The sequence below is a fragment of the Oncorhynchus kisutch genome, linkage group LG5 (assembly GCF_002021735.2).
Source record: "Oncorhynchus kisutch isolate 150728-3 linkage group LG5, Okis_V2, whole genome shotgun sequence".
Classification (NCBI taxonomy): Eukaryota; Metazoa; Chordata; class Actinopteri; order Salmoniformes; family Salmonidae; genus Oncorhynchus; species Oncorhynchus kisutch.
In genome coordinates, this window is record NC_034178.2 from 36,740,257 (window position 1) to 36,760,259 (window position 20,003).

The 20,003-nt window shown below is 42.6% G+C and overlaps 1 pseudogene; it reads left to right on the forward strand.

Annotated features, from left to right (window-relative positions):
• Positions 1-2,068: 2,068 nt before the first annotated feature.
• Positions 2,069-18,432, forward strand: LOC109891527 (TATA element modulatory factor-like; annotated as a pseudogene).
• Positions 18,433-20,003: the final 1,571 nt, after the last annotated feature.

Here is a 20,003-nt window from a genome sequence, read left to right on the forward strand (position 1 = left end):
AATTACCAAGAAACTGAAGATCCTGTACAACGCTGTGTACTACTCCCTTCACAGAACAGCGTAAACTGGCCCTAACCAGAATTGAAAGAGGAGTGGGAGGCCCGGTGCACAACTGAGCAAGGGGACAAGTACATTAGAGTGTCTAGTTTGAGAAACAGACGCCTCACAAGTCCTCAACTGGCAGCTTCATTAAATAGTATCCGCAAAAAAAACAATGTTTTAAAACATTTTATTTTTTAAATGGAATATCTACATAGCAAAACACCAGTCTCAACGTCAACAGTGAAGAGGCGACTCCGGGATGCTGGCCTTCTAGGCAGAGTTGCAAAGAAAAAGCCATATCTCAGACTGGCCAATAAAAAGAAAAGATGAAGATGGGCAAACACTGGATAGAGGAACTCTGCCTAGAAGACCAGCATCCCGATTTGCCTCTTCACTGTTGACGTTTGGACTGGTGTTTTGCTATGTAGATATTCAATTTAAAAAATAAAATGTAAATAAAATTTCCAGCTACAATAGTAGTACATTTACAACATTACCAATGTCTACACTCTATGTCTGATAATTTTGATGTTATTTTAAAATGGACACACAAAAAATGAATTTCTTACAAAAACAAGGACATTTTTAAGTGACCCCAAACTTTTGAACAATAGTGTATGTGTCTAGTTCTTCTCTCGGGTGACATTTCTAATGGTGGCCCTAGTGAATATATCTGTCTTGAGTCAATCATGTACTAAGTGTGTGTGTCTTACATTCTGTTTGGAGACATTCCTCTTTTTGCACAAAGACAGATTTGATTCACCATCAACCCTGTACTTGAATCTCCTGGAATTGCGTTTAGTATTACAATGATGGTGGTGTTGGTGGTGATGATGATTACAATGATGAAGAAAACCATTTTTTTCTTCTCTAAACCTTGGCACAAACAGAAGGGTAGTATTACATGACAGCTACTCTCCTCTGAAGCTATGGTACATCATAGTATCTTAATGTGTGAAGATGTTTTACTTGATAGTCTGTAAAGAGAATTAATCTTACATATGTCTTTCATTTTAGATTCGATGATATGTATTATTTTTGATTCTGAATGGATATGTTGTTATTAATATATAATTATTATTTAACTTGAAATGAAATACCCTATGAACATGTATGTATTACAGAGTATGTTTGTAATATAACATGTGGGTGGCAGGTGTGCTTTCCTGTAAGTCGCTCTGGATAAGAGTGTCTGCTAAAATGTCAAAATGTGAGATGAGATCGTGACCCTTTAGGTCAGAGTTCAGTCTGTAGCGTCATTCCAAACCAGTACATCCCCTCTGACCCTGTGATGTCACTGGTATTTATTCACAATATGTACCGTATAGCAATTTTTGTCAGTTGATATTTATTATCCTTATACTGTGGGATCTGTCTGTGAATGGGAGGTGAATTGCATTTGGCAGGCTTTTGTTCCAGCCTAGCACTAAACACACCCGATTCAACATATCAACCTCTCATCAAGGCTTTAATAAGCTGTATCAGGTGTACTAATGCTGATATGTAACTTACTAAGCATGCACACCCTATGGCTCTCCAGGACCAGGATTGACCACCCCTGGCTTGGGGAGTGTGTGGGGGTCTGGGTTAAACCAAGTATGGCTCTCTGTTTTTAAGGTTTATGACTGCTTGCATGTATTACATTCCTCTGACCCAGATGCTATTGTAGCAGTTGGTGCACTTTGACTATATTAAGTTAAGAGACACCCGACTGCAAGTCAAAATGTCATCACAGTAAAAGGGAACGGCAATGGTAGTCTATTTGTCTCCCTTCCTGCTCTCTTCCTCTGACTCTCCCTCTATCTGTGAGGATGGGATACTGATCCAAGCACTATGAAACTGACATGTCTGTGGGAACTGAAAGACTGAAAGATTGTAATACAGTTTGACTGAAGCAATACATTTGGCTACTTTGGGTGTTAAGTGACTTTGGTAGACTTTGGGGGCCTTGAAAAGCACTTATAATAAAAAGTATTATGCGTTTGTTTCTGATGACACTGGAGAGCTTTGTGCATTAGAGCTAATAATGTACCATGCCAGGTAGGCGAGTGCATTTCACTGCTCCCCGCGTCACCACAAATCTCTGTTTTAACTAGTCATAAATGTTTATATACAACATATTTATACAGTAGAGATCATGTTTAAGCCAGAAATTCAAACACAGTCTAATTTTAGTCAGTGGTAATATTTGACATTCAGGTCATTTAGCATACACTCTTATCAAAAGCAACTTACAGGAGCAATTAAGGTTAAGTGCCTTGCTCCAGGGCACATTTAAAAATGATTCACATTATCAGCATCGAACCAGCGACCTTTAGGTTACTGGCCCGATGCTCTCACCACTAGGCTACCTGCAACCCAACTTTTTCAAATTTGAACTTTTTCAATAATTAATCATAATTATTGATAATTCATTCCATGATGACTGAAAACACAACCGTGGTTGGAAAGCAACCATTGTAAACAAAGCGACATGGCAGGCTGCTTAGCTCTTGCGTTTGCTTTCTTTGGATTTATGGCTACATCTCATTATTGTAATCCTTATTGGAATATTCGATGCGGGTTGTTGCGGTAAACTGAGTGTATTAATTGGAGAGAGTTTCTATGCACTTTAGCCTCATTCTATGCATGCACATAGCCATATCCAGACAACTCCGATATGAAGTGTTTTTTCTCAAAGTTGCCGGATATCACATGACCTACTTATGTCTGTGCACTCGTAACAACTTAAGCATTAGGAAACTTCTATTTGATTAAATAAACCTCACCTTGCAAATAAGCTATTCATTTAGTTGTTTACTAAGTTAGGCACTCTTATTGACCTTCATACAAAAAGTAATTGCTTGGTAGGCGAAACAACGAAAAACACTTGCTGGATGGCGACTGCGTTTCCGCTGAGTTGGGCCTCCCTCTTCCGGTGCAATCGGGTGCACCCTCTGACACAATCTAATATCGTCTCTATGGCAGGAACTGATCAATGGACTGACCAATGGCAGGCACTAATGGGCGTTTCCTGATATCAAGGAACGCCCATATGAAGAAACTCCGAGAATTACGCCATATTTCAAAAATACCAAAACATATCAACAATGAAAGGGAAAGGCGATTAACGAAACAGAATAATAATAACGTTTAAAGAGTCATGTCCCAGTTGAGGCATGGATTTTCATTCCACTGTATGGATGTACTAGCTAGCTAACGTTATATTTCTGAAGTATTATTTGACTTGTATCGAGGTCGAGGAAGGGTTTGCCTGATTGATGCTTATCTAGCTAGCTAACCAGCTAGCCAACTCGCTTATTTGCTTCGACAGAGATTGTTGTTAAAACATATGGCTCATTGCGTGGAATGGGCATATTATTCCAAGCTGACAAGTTAACTCTCTGTCTTGTTAGTAAACCTCATGTGGATGTTCATATTCCTAGCTAAATTGGCTGGCTAGCTAGAGAGTCTGTTCACTAACGTTAGCGCTCGCTAGCAAGAGACCGCTATCATGAGTTGGTTCAGATTTACCCAGCTGTCAAGCTTTGCCAAACAATCTTTGACAACAGCTCAGAAATCCATCGACCGAGTTCTTGACATTAAAGTGATAATGCCTTATGGCGGTAGGTGAAGTAACGTTAGCTAATGTTATAGTATAACTGTGTACTGCTGTCATTGGTTGTTTTGTGATTTAATACACAACCATTTGCGTCTGAGCATTATTCCTGAATTGATGTGATTACCAATGAAAGTGAAACACTAGCTAGTCTTCGTGATAAGGAAACTATGATGAGCCGGTGTCTAATTTACCCAATAAAATAAATATAAAATATGCTTTGGTGTCTGACTGCTATATGCCCTTATCTTCTGGCCATTTACCAACAAGGGCTACAACCTTTTTTCCCGTTAGATCTACCAGGGAAGACGCCATTGAGCGGTGGATGGGGGTTGACACAATGGGAATCTCCTCCAGAGGATTGTGTAACAACTCTCCCTCTGTCATCAGAGGCCATCACGACCGCTGTCACCCGCGCGGTTGTGGATGAAACAGAAAACTTCTTCAATGCTTTTCTGCCCCCAGGAGAACTGCAGAGTGTCATGAATATCCAGATTGTATCTGTGCCACCCACAGGTGGCTACAGGAGAAGGATGATGAGAACAGGGAGACTATGGTTAAGGACGATGTGGACCCTCACAAGCCAGGGATGAAGGAGACCAACAGACTTGAAGAACAGGAAGCTGATGAGAACCTGACAGAGTCCAAAAGTCAATGGTCTTCCTCAGAAATCATCCTCGTTCAGACACCAGACCCTCCAGTCTTGGCTCAGGGTGATGCTCATAATGACACTGACAGTCCACTAATCAGTGAGAGTTGGGTAGAATCAACTGTAGATGATACAACTGCTGTTCCTGAGGATGCACAAACAGAACAACCATTTACTCCCTCAGACACCCAACCTGATGATGATGTTGTTGACACTTCTGAACCCTCTAGCAACACTGAACTGGAGTCCCCCTTCGACTCTTTCCTTACCACACCCCCTAAGGAAATCCTATTGGAGCCCAAAGACCCCAAAGTGGAGGACAAGCAGAGTGAAGCACCCTCCCTGAAATCAGAGGACAGACAGCAACACCCCCTCCACTCCTGTCAGCACATTCTCCTCAGGCACCTCCACCACTAGTGACATAGAGGTTTTGGACCATGAAAGTGTGCAGAGTGAGAGCTCGGCCAGTTCCAGGCAAGAGACTGCAGAGGCCAAGGCAGGCCTCCACCTGATGCAGGGCTCTTTCCAGCTGCTCTCAGCATCTGCATGTGGAGACTTCTCCTGCCTGGAGGACTACGCCAAGTTGACCGAGAGCTGCGGCTCCTCTTCCGATGCCTTTGAGCGCATCGACTCGTTCAGCATGCAGTCTTTGGACAGCCGCAGTGTCAGTGAAGTCAACTCTGACGATGAGATCCCAGGGAACCGGACGCTGGCGTCTGTCACCGCAGGACCCATGCCCTCACCTCCTGTCATAGTTGCCACCCCCACACAGGTACGGAAGGAGGAGAAACAGGAAGAGGAAGAATAGGAGGTGCTAACAGAAGCAATGAAGGATCAGTCTCTGGATAAGAATGAGATGGAGGAGAGTGGTCGCAGTGCCACGCCTGTTAATGGCGAGAATCCTGAGGACGTGGAGGAACAGCAGCCCCCCACCAATTACACAGGAGAAAAGAGTGTCAACTTGTCCGATTCTAGGGCTTCAAAAGGTAATACAGCGGTCCACAACATGACCTTTGCAACTTGAAACACCACTTTTTAAAAACTGTGTGTTGTGTCAATGTGCATGGGTTTGTGTGACTTTAAATACTTACTCATAGAGAGCAGAATCATGGCACTGTTGGGCAGTCATGTTCATATATCAAAGTACAGTGCATTCGGAAAGTATTCAGACCCCTTTCCTTTTTCTACATGTTACGTTACAGCCCTGGTCCAAATTTGATTAAATAAAATAAAAAGAGCTGGCTGCCAGGCCAAACTGAACAATCGGGGGAGAAAGACCTTGGTCAGGGAGGTGACAAAGAACCCAATGATCACTCAGACAGAGCTCCAGAATTCCTCTGTGGAGATGAGAGAACCTTCCAGAAGGACAACCATCTCTGCACCACTCCACCAATCAGGCCTTTATGGTAGAGTGGCCAGACGGAAGCCACTCCTCAGTAAAAGTCACATGACAGCCTGCTTGGAGTTTTCCTAAAGGACTCTCAGACCATGAAGCAAGATTATCTAGTCTGATGAAACCAATATTTAACTCTGGCCTGAATGCCAAGCGTCACGTCTGGAGAAAACCTGTCACCATGGATCAGGATCAAGGGAATGATTAATGAAGCAAAATAAAGAGAGATCCTTGATGAAAACCTGCTCCAGAGAGCTCAGGACCTTCCAACAGGACAAAGACCCTATGCACACAGCCAAGACAACGCAAGAGTGGCTTGGGGACAAGACTCTCTGAGTGGCCCTGCCAGAGCCCAGACTTGAACCCGATCTAACATCTTGAGAGACCTGAAAATAGCTGTGTAGCGACGCTCCCCATCCAACCTGACAGTGCTTGAGAGGATCTGCATAGAAGAATAGGAGAAACCACCAAATACAGGTGTGCCAAGAGGACCCAAGAAGACTCAAGGCTGTAATCACTGCCAAAGGTGCTTCAACAACATACTGAGTAAAGGGTCTGAACACTTATGTAAATGAAATATTTCATATTTTTTTGTTTATACATAAAAATAACATGTTTTTGCTTTGCCATTATGGGGTGTTGTGTGTAGTAGATTGCTGAGAAATCCATTTTAGAATAAGGCTGGAAAATAACAACGTGGGAAAAGTCAAGGGGTCTGAATACTTTCCCAATGCACTGTAAATGGTCCCTGTGGGGTTGTTCCACTTCAAAGCACAAGAAAGAATTTTGGTAACCATCTCAGATTGTTCATTAATTGTTCCTGTTGGAAACGGATTGGATTGGCATTCCTGCAAAACAATTTTGTTGAAATATAATTTGATAAATTTGGACCAAACGTATTTTTTCTAAAAATGAGTTAGACACAAGGAATCTGACATTCATGGACCCCCCCCCCCCACGCTAATCCTACCCCAACAATGAGTACAAAGTATCAGTTCTCTACATTTGACATAATCGACAAGTAGTATGGAGCTGTGGCTCGGAGTATTGTTTCTTCATCCTATGTAATGTATTCTCGGAATTTGAGGATGTTTTATTTTTCCCTTGTTCAGATAAATTAGTCATTGAAGTTAGGTTTATGTCCCATCCTGCGTCCTGATATGACCAGGTTCTGACCAGTAGATGGTGCTGTTCCAGGTGATGTTAAATGGATAGGCCTAGTTCACCCCAATTACAAAATTACATTTGTTTCCATACCCTGTAAGCAGTTTATGGACAAGGTATGACAGCAATCCATGCTTTGGGTTTGTTGTCATCAATAAGAACAATCATTGAGTTACACAATACATTTTTACGGATGTAAATTATAATATACTATAGGTACTATTGCCTTGCATTGGATTTATGGTACAAATGCTAGAAAGTTAGTACTTGAAACAGTAGACAACAAAACCAAAGAATGGATTGCTTTCGTACCTTGTCCATTTAACTGCTTACAGGGTAAGGAAACCAATATGTGATTTTGTAATTTGGGTGAACAAGGCCTATCCCTTTCACATAATCTGGAACAGCACCATCTAGTGGTCAGAACCATATAATATCAGGATGTAGGATGGGCGATAAACCTAACAACTTCAAAGACTAATTTATCTGAACAGGGGGAAAAAACATCACCATATTCAATGAGAATACACTACATTTGATGAAGAAACAATACTCAGCCATGGCTCCATACTACTTGTCAGACATAGAAAACTTATAGTCTATACTCATTGTTGAGGTGGGATTGGTGTGAGGGATCAGTGGGTGTCTTTGGACCTTTTCTTTGGATTCACCATGGCTTACACATTGTTAGGAAAAAGTTTGGTCCAAATGAAATGTATTTATTGAATATTATTATATGAATCCTTATCCTTTCAATTAAAGTGGACAATTAGCTTAATTTCTCAGAGATAAAATGATATTTCAACAAAATAATGTTGCAGGAATGCTAATCTTAGCTGTTTCTAACTACAGACACAGAACAATCTGAGATGGGTGTCATGGCTTGCTGAAATGACATGGATTGACCCTGTTGACACGAAGCATTCCCCAAACCATCATGCATTAAGCAATGTGCTCCTCTATTTGAAAAACATTCTTGGTGGAAACTGAAAATGAAGTTGTCCTTTGAAAGCGAGTCTAGAAACAAGGTACACTATCATTTTTATTCATTCACTGAGTGAATTCCCTTTGATGTTCCTATGTGGACTTTTTTGTAGGTAATTGATGAGATGTCAAACTGCCTTGAGAAGAGGGAGTTACAGCTGCTGACAATCAGCGAAGACAAGGCAAGGCTAGAGGAAGAGTGTGACAACCTTAAACAGTGTGTATCAACATCTTGACATTGGGTAAAATCCAGGTTTGAAAATGCCATGTAAGAGCAGAAAGGAGCATTCTCTAAACGAACCAATGGAAATATACTGAACAAAAATATAAACACAACATTTAAAGAAAGTGTTGGTCCCATGTTTCCTGAGCTGAAATTAAAGATCACAGAAATTCTCCATAAGCACAAATAGCTTTTTGCTCAAAATTTGTGCACAAATCTGTTTACATCCCTGTTGGTGAGCATTTATTCTTTGTCATGATAATCCATCCACCTGACAGGTGTGGCATATCAAGAAGCTGATTAAACAGCATGATCATTACACAGGTGCACCCTGTGTATGGACAATAAAAGGCCACTCTAAATTTTGCCACACAACATAATGCCACAGATGTCTCAAGTTTTGAGGGAGTGTGCAATTGGCATGCTGACTGCAGGAATGTCCACCAGATTTGTTGCCAGATAATTTAATGTTAATTTCTCTACCATAAGCCGCCTCCAATGTTGTTTTGGAGAATTTATCAGTACGTTCAACCGGCCTCACAACCGCAGACCATGTGTAACCATGCCAGCCGAGGACATCCACATCCAGCTTCTTCACCTGTGGGATCATCTGAGACCAGCCACCCGAACAGCTGATGAAACTGTGGGTTTGCACAAACAAAGAATTTCAGCACAAGTTGTCAGAAAGGATCTCAGGAAAGCTCATCTGCGTGCTTGTCGTCTTGGCCTGACTAGTTCGGCGTCGTAACCGACTTCCGTGGGCAAATGCTCACATACTTCTCCAACATGGCCACTGGCATGTTGGAGAAGTATGCTCTTCACGGATGTTTTCCGGTTTCAACTGTACTGGACAGATTGCGTGTATGGCGTTGTGTGAGCAAGCAGTTTGCTGATGTCAACGTTGTGAACAGCGTGCTGCATGGTGGCGGACAACGAACACAATTGCATTTTAGTTATGGCAATTTGAATGCACCGCGTGATGAGATCCTGAGGCTCATTGTCGTGCCATTCATCCGCCGCCATCACCTCATGTTTGCATGGCCTGCATACTCACCAGACATGTCACCCATTGAGCATGTTTGGGATGCTCTGGATCGACGTGTACGACAGCGTGTTCCAGATCCCGCCAACATCCAACAACTTTGCACAGCCATTGAAGAAGAGTGGAACAACAGCAACAGTCTGATCAACTCTTTTCGAAGGAGATGTGTTCCATGGCCCTGCATGAGACAAGTAGTTGACAGACCAAATACTGTTTTTCAGATCCATGCCCCTACTTTTTTTTAAAGATATCTGTGACCAACAGATGCATATCTGTATTCCCAGTCATGTGAAACCTTTAGATTAGAGCCTAGTTATTTTATTTCCATTGACTGATATCCTTATATGAACTGTAACTCGTCAAATCTTTGAAATAGTTGCATTTTGTGTTTATATTTTTGTTCAGTTGCATGGTCTATATTAGAATAGCCTAAAGAAACAAATAAGTTTGTCGGCGAGTATATGTCCTCTTGGTTTTGTCAATGGGAGGGTATGTATGGTGTTTGGATAAGGATGGTCCTTTATGAGACTGAGGAGTCTCTGTGTGTGTCACAGTGAGGTGATTGGTCTTACGGAGGAGAGTTCCAGTGTTCAGTCTCTGAAGGAAGAGTTCACACAGAGCATCGCAGACACCGAGAGGAAAGCCCAGCTAGCATGCAAGGAGAGAGACATTGCCAAGAAGGTAAAACAAGCTAAGAACTAACACACTGCCTAAGAACTCATTTAAGATCATTGTCATATATCTAACTGAACATTAGTGACAATGATAGTCACAATGCAAAAAATGCCTGATCTTTTTACTGTTATGTTTACTCCATAGGAGATTAAGGGGATGAGGGAAGAGCTGTCCACCAGACTATGGAGATCCTCAGAGAGAAGGAGAAGCAGATCCACGGACTGATTGAGGAGGGTGAGAAGCTGTCCAAGCAGCAGCTGCAACACTCCAACATCATCAAGAAGCTGCGTGTGAAGGAGAGTGAGACTAAAATCACCAAACAGAACAAGATGCTTAAATAGCAGGAGGAGGAGCTCGAACACCTACAGCAGGTCAGGGGAAATATATTAAAAAATGTTGAATTTTATAGAAAAGTCGCAATACTTTATGGTCATCAGAAGTGTGTCCTGATCCTGAATGCCCATTAGTGTCTAACTATGCCTGGCCGTGTGTGTGTGTCTCCAGCTTTTTGATGGGAAGGAGGAGGTGGAGAAGCAGCACAGGGACAACATTAACAAGCTGAACATAGTGGTGGAGCGCCAGGAGAAGGACATGACCAATCTCCAGAATGACTCAGAGGAACACCAGGAAAACAATAAGAGCCCGCAGGCTGCCCTCGACAACTCCTACAAGTAAGAATACATACTTCACACAAATAATAATAACTCTACTTTTCCAACTCCTACTTCAGATGTGCTTGTCATTTAGAAATCCCACAAAGACACAACATTCTGATGGGTAAAGATGGTCACAGAAGCACCAACTCATATTTCCAAGCCATGTAGTGACATGGTGGGGTGTATGTGATCTCATGGAACTGGCAGGGCTGCACAAAGCCAAGGCCAGCCATGCCAGCGAGGCCCAGGAAGCTGTTTTGAGCAGGGAAACCCAGGTCAAGGAGGAGCTGGCTCTGACCCTGGTGGAGGCCCACATGCAGCAGGATGCTTTGGTCAACCAAGTGGCTGATCTGCAGCAGGCTCTGCAGAGGGCTGAACAGCAGCTGGCCAGGAAAGAAGACTACCTGAGTGTGGAGATCAGTAACCTTCAGCAGGTAGGAGACACTCACACAGTCCTGTTTTCCTCATTACTTCTTTGGAGTTCACTGTAAGGCGCAGCCATGCTTGTGTGTTAGGGGTCAAAGGTTACACACTGATGTGTTTACCGGTGGTCTTTAGAGACTGCAGGGGGTGGAGACCAGGACCCAGGAGCTGAGTCAGAGTGTTACCTCAGCAACACAGCCCTTGCTCAGACAGATTGAAAACCTGCAGGCCTCGCTGGATTACTCCTATTTTTAAATGAAGGGTTAATTCCTTTATCCTCCCACCCTTTAACTCATCAGCGGAGGCACAGGCCCAGCTGACTGTTGCTGTGGAAAAGGAGTGCGCAGCAACTGAGGAGCTTCTGGCCATTAAGGTCCAGCTGGTCTCACTGGAGTCCCAGAATTCCCTGCTTTGCCAGGAGAAAGGGCGTCGCCACTGTCAGCTGGACACAGAAAAGACCAGGCTAGAGAAACTGGAGGATGACAGCAGCAGGTATTGGAGGGCTTTTAACACAGGCTCGGTGAGACACAGTAGTAAGTTGCCTTCACTTAGTGCTTTCAGAAAGTATTCCCACCCCATGACTTTTTCCACGTTTTGTTGTGTTATTGCCTGAATTTAAAATGGATAAAAAAAATACTAAAAAATCACTTGCCTGCAGACAATACCCTATAATGTAAAATAGGAATTATGTTATGGGAATTGTTTTACACTTAATTGAAAAGCTGAAATGCCTTGAGTCAGTAAGTATTCTACCCCTTAGGAAAGCCAGGAGTAAAAATCTTCTTAACAAGTCACAAAATAAGGCGCATTGACTCACAGTGTTCAATAATAGCGTTTAACATGATTTTCGAATGACTACCACATCTCTGTACCCCACACATACAATTATATGTAAGTTCACTCAGTTGAGCAGTGAATTTAAAACACAGATTCAACCACAAAGACCAGGGAGGTTTTCCAATGCTTCGCAAAGAAGGGCACCTTTTGGTATATAGGTCAAAATACAAAAAGCAGACATTGAAAATCCCTTTGAGTATGGTGAAGTTCTTAATTAAACTGTGGTTGGGTGTATCAATACACCCAGTCACTGCAAAGATACAGGCGTCCTTCCTAACTCAGTTACCGGAGAGGAAGGAAACCGTTCGGGGATTTCACTATGAGGCCAATGGTGACTTTAAAACAGTTGCAGTGGTCTAAAGTACTTAAGTAAAAATACTTGAAAGTATACTTTAGTAGTTTCTTGGGGTATCTGTACTTTACCATTTATATTTTTTACTGCATTCCTGAATAAAATATACTTTCTACTGCATACATTTTCCCTGACACCCAGAAGTACTTGTTACATTTTGAATGCAGGAAAATGGTCAAATTCGAACATCCCTGTTCATCCCTACTGCCTCTTATCTGGCGGACTCACTTAACACAAATGCTTCATTTGTAAATGATGTCTGAGTGTTGGAGCCATTTCCATTTCCATTTCAGGAAGCCATTTCCTGAAATAAACACATGCAAATACACAAACTACAACACATAATCTGAGGAACGTAACAGTGGACCTAATGGCTATTCATTACAAAGCTTTGGAGCCTTTCCATTAACGTGCCATTTCCTGTCATCCTTATGGTGTAGGGAGCATGTGGAGCTGGAGAATCTGAGGGGAGAGCACACTCGAGCACAGGAGGAGGCCAAGAAGGACAAGGCATGTTTCTTCCCCTGCCCAATTTATCCTGCAGTAACGTAACAACACTTCTCACACATCCTCAGAGCCTGGTTTCTTCCTAGGTTTCCTTCCTTTCTAGGGAGTTTTTCCTAGCCACCGTGCTTCTACATCTGCCTTGCTTGCTGTTTGGGGTTTAAAACTGGGTTTCTGTATACCACTTTGTGACATCTGCTGATGTAAAAAGGGATTCATAAATACAGTTGATTTAACCTCCTCTGTTCCTCCCACCAGCTACTCCTGACCAATCAGCTGGAGATGGAAAAAATGAAGGTGGAGCAAGAAAGGAAAAAACGCTACCTAGCACAAGAGACCCTCAAGGGAAAGGTAGATATCTATCGATTTCTGTTTTATATCAATGACCAACCTTGTGTGTCTGTTCTTAAATCAGTCTGTGTGGAGGGAAAATAACATGCTGTTTCTGTCATTAGGAGTGGAAGTCATTGGTTCAGTTTGTGGGTGAGCCCCCAGCCTCATCTACCCCCTCCCAGTCCCGTTTCAGCTCCATCAGTGCAGTGGACCACACAGGCCTGCACTCCTCTTCCTCCCAGGTACTCGCCACAGGCACACAATTGACCCTTTCACACCCAGCCAACCTCCATTTGTTTGCCCAGTATTAGGGAAGGTTACCTCAGTAAAAGGAATAGGGAACTTATGGCAAAGGGACAAATCTGAGCTAGTTTGCATATTTGGCTCACTTGAGGTTGGATGGTTAACAAGAGAGACCTGTTTTGTATTTCATCAGGAGGACTCTCTGGATCAGTCGTTGGGGACGATGACCACGTCCATGTCTTTGAGTGGGACCAACTTGTATGAGGCGGCTCGGCTCAGTGGAGGCACCAGCATCATAGAGATCCTGCAGTCCCAGCTGAAACTCAGAGGGAGAGAGCGCAGCTACAGGTACCAACTGCCTTCCTGACACTGCTTCTACTTTGCTTTGAGGACTACCACTGCAAGAGTGTCCTACATGGATTTCTTCAAATGTCTTCTAGTTTTCGATGAAGTGTCTGATTTTCAAATGTACTTTCTGAAGGTTGCTGAAAAACTGCTTGCCAGGATCTTTCTTACCTCTTTCTTTCCTCTTTCATTCTTTCCCTCTTTCGCTCTCTTGCCTGCCCCCTTAGCTGGAGATCTCTAGTCTAGAGAGGACTCGCTCTTCCATGGTGGAGGAGACGGTCAGATTGACCAATCAGAATGAGGAGATGGAGGACAGTGTGAGGGAGATCTCCACACTGAAAGTGCAACTTCAGGTGAGGAGAGGATTCATTCATAGAAGTACCACTAAGACAGTTTAATCATATTAGGGTAAATCGCTGTTGTGATTATTTAGCTTAAATACAAGATGTTAGTTGTGAACTAATATCTCGTAAGATGAGTTGCTGGACAGAGCTTTATAAGCAGCTAGTCACAGATAAGGAAAAGTCCACTAGAGTTAGCCCTCTTGAGACTATAGATCTAGTGTTATCCTCTGAGCCCGCGTTGTGTGACTGACTGTGTTGTAGGAGCTGGAGCTGAGACGCTACACCATCCTCCAGATGTATGGAGAGAAGGCTGAGGAGGCAGAGGAGCTGAGACTCGACCTGGAGGACGTCAAGAACATGTACAAAACCCAACTACATCCTACATCTCCACCTTGTGACTAATAGTACACTGCGTGCCGGTGTAATGTTTCCGGTGTTATGGCGACCTGGAGATTCTACATTTTAGTTTGCAGAAGGTAAGCGCCAGGTTTAATACATGTGTAGTTTAGTCTTCTGATCGACCACATAAACTTTATTTTATTCACGAGAAGTTGTTTTTGGAAGTTTGCAGGTTCTATCACTTTTCACTCGGGAATGCATTTAGCTGTGTACCAGCCATAGCGGTGCCACCAAAACGTTCCAAATTGATGACATCAGTGTAGCGGGGCCGGGATGATTTATCGAGCAAAGTGAAACTACTAATCCAGACGTTTTATTAGGGGCATTTGTAATGGTCATGTAATAATATTGCTGCAACTTTCGTAAGGAGCTCTGGAGCAGTGATAGAACCCCGTAAACTACAGATAATTATATATTGGTGAACAACTTGTGAAAATCGGATAATATGTCAGTCACTGTGCGTGTATGGTTCAGAGCGTGTGTTCCATTGTAGCAATGAATATAACGATTGTGTTGTGGAAGCAACAATTTATTCATTTGATACAGTAGCCGGCCTGTGACACTCCCTGAGAAAAGTCTAGACGGCTTTAATTAAGGGAGCAACACTTTACACCATAAACATGCCATAATTATGTGATTCGACATTTAGCCTATTGGTGTTATTATTAAAGACTCTGAATGTACATATTCAAACAACTTCAGCATATTTTTGAAGCCTCGTGGTGTTTCCCCACGGGCTCAAAAGCATCAGATTGAGACGAAAAAATTGTCAAACAACATAGCAGCCAAGTGGCCTAAAACGGTGGTGAAACGGACAGCACCCTCCAAGGTGCTAATTAATTCAAAGCATTTTACACGTCACTTCAGTATGCCCACATACTTGAGTATAGCTGCGGTGTTTACACAGGTCTACATTTCTTATGGCCTACTTGTCTAGACATCAATGTCCAGCAACATTTTTAGAGGACACTGCAGAACACACTGCAGAACACCCAAAATGTTTTTATCTGAGTATGCCCCACAACTGTACCCAGCTGTGGGGCTTACAAGACCCGAATTCCATATCATTTTCAAGACATCAAGGTAGCAGTAGAACAAATATCACAATATTGGAATAGAACTTCAAATAAAATAAATCAATGTAGGCTACAGCAGAACATGCATGAGAATACATAGGCCTCCTACCTATGTGATAATACGAAGCACATACTCGGATAAAAACACGTTTTAACCTCCCACAATGACTCTCCCCATCTCAAGTCCATTTAACTCCTGAGAGTCAACGCGCCTTGGTTCAGGCATGTTCAAAAACCAAAAAAAAATCTGAGGGCTCACTAGCTGACCACCAATACCTGTGTCAAGATCAGTTACTTACCCCACTGGCCCTCCCCATAACCTCTATCAACAAATAATAGAGCAGGTCTGGAGTCAGTGTGTCAGTATAGAATGATTACACGGAAGGATCACCACGCTTTTACATGATGGTCTTTCTGGAGGGCAGGAGAAATAACAAGGAGACAACTTGATTTAATACTGATCGCTTTTATTCGAATGTCTAAAGTGTGAACAGTGGAATAATTAATTAATCATGCCGCGAGAGGTACCAGATCTGGGCAAATAGGTGCCGGAACAAACCAAGTCAAATCTGATAGGTGCAGGATCCTGTTCCTGGTCACTGGTCATACCCGTCCCGCACTTGATTTTTTTGTTGTTGTCAATTTCCCCTATCCCAGCCATGATTGCTTGAACAATGGTAGGAAAAATGTCACTAATATTTCCTGCAACAGGACTTCTACTATATAAAGTTCAGATCCGCCTCAATGCAGATTCCCACACTATTGTCTATACCCACAAACTTGTAAACGGTGGTATCCATTTCTTACCCAAGATTACAGTGTGTCTGCCTCTCTCGCTCTCACTGCACAGAGTTTGTGCTGTGCTGTGAGGTAAACCAAGGTGACTCTCACATGTGTTTGTGTGGGACTGACTATGCTGCAGCTGGTAGCACTGGTCATGGTCTGTATTTATGCTGTGGTAGCTGCTGAAGAAGCTGAGAACACCAACCACAAACCACCACTCCACTACAGCAGCCTTGCACTGCCACGGCACCACATCTCCTACTTCCCCCGCAATAACAAGAGAGTGGCCAGGCTCTGTGGAGAGGACCCGCTCTGCCCTTTTAAATTAAGAACTGTACTGTCATAGTTTTTTAAATAATACAGGGTGAGCTACTGTGTTATTATTCATTGGACTCGCCTGCCTGTCAGACCTGCTCTCCCCCTATGAACCTCCACACACCTTATGTTCAAGCCACTCCAAACTACTCCATGGGGGACTGTGCCTTTTCCTCCCATGCACCACACCAATGGAACTCTTCCTGATAATCTCTTTTTTTTTTAAAGCTAATCTCCATTGGCGGAACCTACCATTATGTCCTTACCTCAAAGACTTTGATTGTTGCTTTCCTGATATGGTTAGATATACAGTATTTGGTTTTTTAAACTATTTTTATGTTTATTTGATTTTATGCACTTTGAGATTATTCTTGTATAATGAAGAGCAAATTTGCAAATGTAATTGATTATTATTATTGTCAGTAATAGGGCCCTATGACTACCATGTTTGTTATCATCATACACATGGTGGAGGGGGATTAGCTCATTTTAAGTCTCTTGTCTAAGCAGCCAAAGTCTTGTGAACAGAAAGCAAGTTTAGAGCTCAAGCCTAAAACAATTGAAAGCTTACAGTGTTTGACAGTGACCACGTACTGATGTTTTGTGTATAATGGTGGTACAAGTAGGCTGTTTTTAGTGGGGTCTTTTAAGTTCCATCCAAGTGTTTAGCACGTCTTTTAGTTTATGCCTCCCCCTTCCCCACCCTTTAATGTTTTATAACAGGATGCTCTGCTGGATGTGTCGGCCTGCTGGGGCTATGAGAAGAACTGTGCCCCAGAGAACTGCTTTGGCTATCCTGTCTGCACCAGGGTTGACTCCGGATGGTACAATTACAATCCCACTCTCTCCATTCACTAACAATGGAGAGAGTGCGGCAGCGTAGCCTAGTGGTTAGAGCGGTGGTTGTTCAAACCCCTGAGCTGACAAGGTACAAATCTGTTGTTCTGCCCCTGAACATGCAGTTAACCCACTGTTCCTAGGCCGTCATTGAAAATAAGAATTTGTTCTTACTGACTTGCCTAGTTAAATAAAGGTAAAATAAAAAATAAAAAAATAATATTGTTTCATTTTATTAATTAGCATATTGTGTCAAGCTCTTGTAATACATGTGGATGTGCATAATTTATTTCTGCCACTGGTTTGACCTAACAGAGCTCTTCGTCCTCCCTAGGGCCAGCTCATTGGAGGCAGCAAAGCTGTTCTGGAAACAGGCAGAGCGCCTCAGTGAGATGAAGACTCTCTGCAAGGCCACCAATCCTGTAAACCCTTCCTCCTCTAGTGCAGCTGCACACAGGACTCAGGAATCCACACTGATAAACAGAAAATACGTTTGCTAAACGCTCACATTTTATTTCTAGGGAGACTCGTCTCTGAAATGCACCCGCCACACTCGCTTCTGCAGGGCAACCAATCTGTACTTGGACCTGCGGAACCCTCGCAGGGGTCATGAGAGGTCAGTGTACCCTTGGGGACACGTCTTATCTAGAGTCCCATCTGGAATCCTAGTAGTTACGTTTTTATTTCTTACATTTGCTTGTCTCTTCATCGTCATTGACCTGAAAGGCAGGATAGGTGAAAGCAGTATGACTGACCCTCCTCTTGGCCTAATGAAAGAAATGATGATAAAATGAAAGTGTAGGACTCACCTGTGTTTTCTCTGCAGGTATAAGGAGGACTTTCTCCAGGAGGGGGAGATTGGGGGGCTTTGCAGTCTGAACCACGAGCGCTGGCCGCAGAAGGAGAGCACAAGAGCCCTCTGCAGTCCTGGTGAGACAAAACATAGATTCCTTATGACCCTCTCTGAACTGTGAGATTCATATCAAGTTTTCTTCTTACTAAGAACATTTCTCTCTGTAACAAAAGTAAAAAGGTTCAATTTGATTGATTGATGGTCATGTCTGTGACTATGAATAACACAGGGATGATAACTCTGAAAAACGCTCGTTTTCCCCTCCCAAGGTATGGTGAACTACAGACATACACAGAGCTGGACTTGAAACCCACAGATGAAGAGCACTATGACATCATCTTTGAGAAACCTACTGTATTCATGAAGCTTGATGCAGGTGGGCACAGTCTTCATGCCTTTTTAGTACAATATCAAATAACACATTCTGTTTGCGTATATATAAATACAATTAATATAACATTTATTTATTATTCTTTTTAACCTTTATTTAACTAAGAACAAATTCTTATTTTCAATGACAGCCTAGGAACAGGGGCCTTGTTCAGGGGCAGAAAGACAGATTTCTACCTTGTCAGCTCGGGGATTTGATCTTGCAACCTTTCGGTTACAAGGCCAACACTCTAACCGCTAGGCTACCTGCCGCCCAACATGCTTGGAACCCTGGCAATGGCTGCCTGGTATACACTGCACAGAGTTTGATATTTTGAAATGTTCTATCATCTGATGCTGGGTTGCCATGGTAATGTAGACTGTTCATTCAAATGATGCTAACTGATGTGGCTCGTGAAATGGAATGTATTTTTTGCCATGTCAGTTGAGTTGACTCAACAAACCACAGCATAGATTGAAGGGTAAACTTCCGGCCTTTAGTTTCTGGCATGGTCCAGGTTGAAGATTGAGAAGGTTAAGACAATATAATAATTCCATGCAGAAGCGTTCGGAAATAAACAAATTCATTGGACCAGCACCGGAGTCGAAAATGACTGGAAGTGAATGTTAGCAGTACAGAAAGTTTGCCATGAAAGTGGAAAATACACACAATCGCAGTGAATTTCAGCTAACTAGTCTGCAAACACATAGCCTAACTGTTTTAATGTCATTCTATTTAAATGTCTTTCAGATGATCTATAGCCACTTTATTACCGCATGTCATGTTTTCAATACTAATCCTGTAGTATTAGCAATGGCACTGGTCCAATGAATGTGCTTATTTTCTAACGTTAATGCATACAATTATTACGTTGTCATAACCTGTATTTTTTCATTTTAGGAATGGGTACACTCAAAATGGCTGCCAGTCCAGCTATTATGTCATTAATGACAAGAATGTGGGATGGGCTATCTATGCATTCTATTTCTAAGGTAAGTGACACAGGAAAGCCGAGGTCACACAAAGAAATCTGGACACAATTGATGTTGTTGCAACAATGTTGCATCTGGGTTGCTCCTTGTGTCACCCCCCAAACAATAGCCTGCGACTTAGTTGCATTGCATCACAAGAGATATAATCATCCTATTTCACGCAGCTGACTCTATACAATGTCCAATCATTGAGCAGAAAAAAGTTGACATGACGTGCTGTTCGGAACTTCGTCCGAGTTGTGGTGTCAACACAGCTGTCAGTGCTGCTGCAAACTGCGACAGAAGAGACATGCCAAATGGGAAATGCATAAACAATTCTAAATATCATGGCTAGCCATGTATATGGTCTGCCAGTCAATAAACATTTTAAAACGTAAACCCAGACCTTTCTCTGTCCAGTTTCAACTGAAATTGTCCAACATGAACTGCACTATCTGTCGCTATCTTGGTTAGCTATCTAGCTATCCTGTTAAAACTTGTTTGGAAAATAGGCAACATTTTGCTAGCTAGGTCAATTGTACAGCCGGCATCTTGTCTATGTCGATGCTGTTACAATTACCAAACGTTTGAA